The sequence below is a fragment of the Bombus vancouverensis genome, chromosome 13 (assembly GCF_051014615.1).
Source record: "Bombus vancouverensis nearcticus chromosome 13, iyBomVanc1_principal, whole genome shotgun sequence".
Lineage (NCBI taxonomy): Eukaryota > Metazoa > Arthropoda > Insecta > Hymenoptera > Apidae > Bombus > Bombus vancouverensis.
This window is the reverse complement of record NC_134923.1, coordinates 13,399,983-13,404,365: the sequence shown is the minus strand read 5'-3', so window position 1 is coordinate 13,404,365 and position 4,383 is coordinate 13,399,983. Positions and strand designations below refer to the sequence as shown.

General features: G+C 53.9%; 1 non-coding gene across 1 annotated transcript; it reads right to left on the bottom strand.

Annotated features, from left to right (window-relative positions):
* Positions 1–4,015: 4,015 nt before the first annotated feature.
* LOC143303557 (U6atac minor spliceosomal RNA) lies at positions 4,016–4,121 on the bottom strand. Its single transcript, XR_013059982.1, has one exon. It is a non-coding gene; the product is annotated as a U6atac minor spliceosomal RNA (small nuclear RNA).
* Positions 4,122–4,383: the final 262 nt, after the last annotated feature.

Here is a 4,383-nt window from a genome sequence, read left to right as displayed (position 1 = left end):
CCCAACCTAACTACCAACCTACCCAACGCTAACCCCCAACCTAACCCCACCTAACCTACCCCCCAAGAACCCCAACCTAACCCCATCCTAACCCCAACCTAACCCCAACCTAACCCCAACCTAACCCCAACCTAACCCCAACCTAACCCCAACCTAACCCCAACCTAACCCCAACCTAACCTAACCCCAACCTAACCCCAACCTAACCCCAACCTAACCCCAACCTAACCCCAACCTAACCCAACCTAACCCCAACCTAACCCCAACCTAACCTAACCTAACCCAACCTAACCCAACCTAACCCCAACCTAACCCCAACCTAACCCCAACCTAACCTAACCCCAACCTAACCCCAACCTAACCCCAACCTAACCCCAACCTAACCCCAACCTAACCCCAACCTAACCCCAACCTAACCCCAACCTAACCCAACCTACACCCAACCTAACCCCAACCTAACCCCAACCTAACCCCACCTAACCCCAACCTAACCTAACCTAACCCCAACCTAACCCCAACCTAACCCCAACCTAACCTAACCCCAACCTAACCCCAACCTAACCTAACCTACCCCAACCTAACCCCAACCTAACCCCAACCTAACCCAACCTAACCCCAACCTAACCCCAACCTAACCTAACCCAACCTAACCCCAACCTAACCCAACCTAACCCCAACCTAACCACACCAACCTAACCTAACCCCAACTAACCCCAACCTAACCCCAACCTAACCCCAACCTAACCCATCCAACCTAACCCAACCTAACCCCAACCTAACCCCAACCTAACCCCAACCTAACCCCAACCTAACCCCAACCTAACCTAACCTAACCCAACCTAACCCAACCTAACCCAACCTAACCCCAACCTAACCCCAACCTAACCCCAACCTAACCCAACCTAACCCCAACCTAACCCCAACCTAACCCCAACCTAACCTAACCCCAACCTAACCCCAACCTAACCCCAACCTAACCCCAACCTAACCCCAACCTAACCCCAACCTAACCCCAACCTAACCCCAACCTAACCTAACCTAACCCCAACCTAACCTAACCCCAACCTAACCTAACCCAACCTAACCTAACCCCAACCTAACCTAACCCCAACCTAACCCCACCTAACCCCAACCTACCCCAACCTAACCCCAACCTAACCCCAACCTAACCCCAACCTAACCCCAACCTAACCTAACCCCAACCTAACCTAACCCCAACCTAACCCCAACCTAACCCAACCTAACCCCAACCTAACCCAACTAACCAACCTAACCCAACCTAACCTAACCCCAACCTAACCCCAACCTAACCCCACCTAACCTAACCCCAACCTAACCCCAACCTAACCCCAACCTAACCCCAACCTAACCCCAACCTAACCCCAACCTAACCCCAACCTAACCCCAACCTAACCCCAACCTAACCCCCAACCTAACCCCAACCTAACCCCAACCTAACCCAACCTAACCCCAACCTAACCCCAACCTAACCTAACCTAACCCCAACCTAACCCCAACCTAACCCCAACCTAACCCCAACCTAACCCCAACCTAACCCCAACCTAACCCCACCTAACCCCAACCTAACCCCAACCTAACCCCAACTAACTACTCTAACCTAACCCAACCTAACCCCCAACCTAACCCCAACCTAACCCCAACCTAACCCCAACCTAACCCCAACCTAACCCCAACCTAACCCCAACCTAACCTAACCCCAACCTAACCCCAACCTAACCCCAACCTAACCTAACCTAACCCCAACCTAACCCCAACCTAACCCCAACCTAACCCCAACCTAACCCCAACCTACCCAACCTAACCCCAACCTAACCCCAACCTAACCCCAACCTAACCCCAACCTAACCCAACCTAACCCCAACCTAACCCCAACCTAACCCCAACCTAACCCCAACCTAACCCCAACCTAACCCCAACCTAACCCCAACCTAACCCCAACCTAACCCCAACCTAACCCAACCTAACCCCAACCTAACCCCAACCTAACCCCAACCTAACCTAACCCCAACCTAACCTAACCCCAACCTAACCCAACCTAACCCCAACCTAACCCCAACCTAACCCCAACCTAACCCCAACCTAACCCCAACCTAACCCTAACCCCAACCTAACCCCAACCTAACCCCAACCTAACCCCAACCTAACCCCAACCTAACCCCAACCTAACCCCAACCTAACCCCAACCTAACCCCAACCCCAACCTAACCCCAACCTAACCCCAACCTAACCCAACCTAACCTAACCCCAACCTAACCTAACCCCAACCTAACCCCAACCTAACCCCAACCTAACCTAACCCCAACCTAACCCAACCTAACCCCAACCTAACCCCAACCTAACCCCAACCTAACCCCAACCTAACCTAACCCCAACCTAACCCAACCTAACCCCAACCTAACCCCAACCTAACCCCAACCTAACCCCAACCTAACCCCAACCTAACCCAACCTAACCTAACCCAACCTAACCCCAACCTAACCCCAACCTAACCTAACCCCAACCTAACCCCAACCTAACCTAACCCCAACCTAACCCCAACCTAACCCCAACCTAACCCCAACCTAACCCCAACCTAACCTAACCCCAACCTAACCCCAACCTAACCCCAACCTAACCCCAACCTAACCCCAACCTAACCCCAACCTAACCCCAACCTAACCCCAACCTAACCCCAACCTAACCCCAACCTAACCCCAACCTAACCCCAACCTAACCCCAACCTAACCCCAACCTAACCCCAACCTAACCCCAACCTAACCCCAACCTAACCCCAACCTAACCCCAACCTAACCCAACCTAACCCCAACCTAACCCCAACCTAACCCCAACCTAACCCCAACCTAACCCCAACCTAACCCCAACCTAACCTAACCTAACCCCAACCTAACCCCAACCTAACCCCAACCTAACCTAACCCCAACCTAACCCCAACCTAACCCCAACCTAACCCCAACCTAACCCCAACCTAACCCCAACCTAACCCCAACCTAACCCCAACCTAACCCCAACCTAACCTAACCCCAACCTAACCTAACCCCAACCTAACCCAACCTAACCCCAACCTAACCCCAACCTAACCCCAACCTAACCCCAACCTAACCCCAACCTAACCCCAACCTAACCCCAACCTAACCCCAACCTAACCCCAACCTAACCCAACCTAACCCCAACCTAACCCCAACCTAACCCCAACCTAACCCCAACCTAACCTAACCCCAACCTAACCTAACCCCAACCTTTTTTTTTTTTTTTTTTTTAACGTGGAGAAATCCTCATGGACACCCGCTAGCGGGTAGTGTCGGACTCTTACCGACTAAAACTCCACGGTGGCCTGTCCTGACGCCTGAGTCGAGATGCACCCGGGATCTCTCCCGAATTACTCCGGTTGCCCCCGGGCGTCTACCTCTCCTTCTTGTCGAAGGGAGGCGTCCTTCTCTTCTTGGACCGCTGGGGGGGAACCACGCCCCCCAGCGCCTCGCTCCTGCTGCGTCATCCTGGGACCCCGTCCCCTGACGCCTCTTCCTGGTTCGACGTGGTCCTGGCAGGCGTGAGGCCCACTAACTTCTCCGAAAATTCTCCGCACCGGATCGGCGCACTGGCAGGTGCCGCGGACACCGCCAGCTGCCATCCGTCTATGAGAGAATATCAGATCCGTCGGGATGCTCACAGGACTCCGTGGGGGCCACCAACTTCTCCGAAATTTCCGCACCGGATCGGCGAACTGGCTAGTGTCGCGGGCACCGGCCAGCCGCCACCCGACTATAAGAAATATCAGATCCATCGGTGTTTTCCCAGGGTAGTCCTGTGTCCCGGGGCTTCTGCCTGCCTCGTGCTCCTTGGATGGTCCCGGTAAAAATGGCTTCGGTGCGCCTCCTTCCTTCTTTCGTCAACACCTCACGGAGCGGTCACCCATCCTAGACCGCTCCGTGACCGCTGCTGCTTAACTTTCGTGATCGGCCGGGAACGAGTGTTTCCAGCGCGGCTAACGGCGTTGACAAAAATCTGGTAAGAGCCACCGAAAGGCGACCTGTGCCTTACCATTTATATGTGTTCCATCCTTGTCTAGGGGAGTGCTAAACGTCTCTCCTTTCATACTACACAACCTAACCCCAACCTAACCCCAACCTAACCCAACCTAACCCCAACCTAACCCCAACCTAACCCCAACCTAACCCCAACCTAACCCCAACCTAACCTAACCCCAACCTTTTTTTTTTTTTTTTTTTTTTTTTACGTGGAGAAATCCTCATGGACACCCGCTAGCGGGTAGTGTCGGACTCTTACCGACTAAAACTCCACGGTGGCCTGTCCTGACGCCTGAGTCGAGATGCACCCGGGATCTCTCCCGAATTACTACCGGTT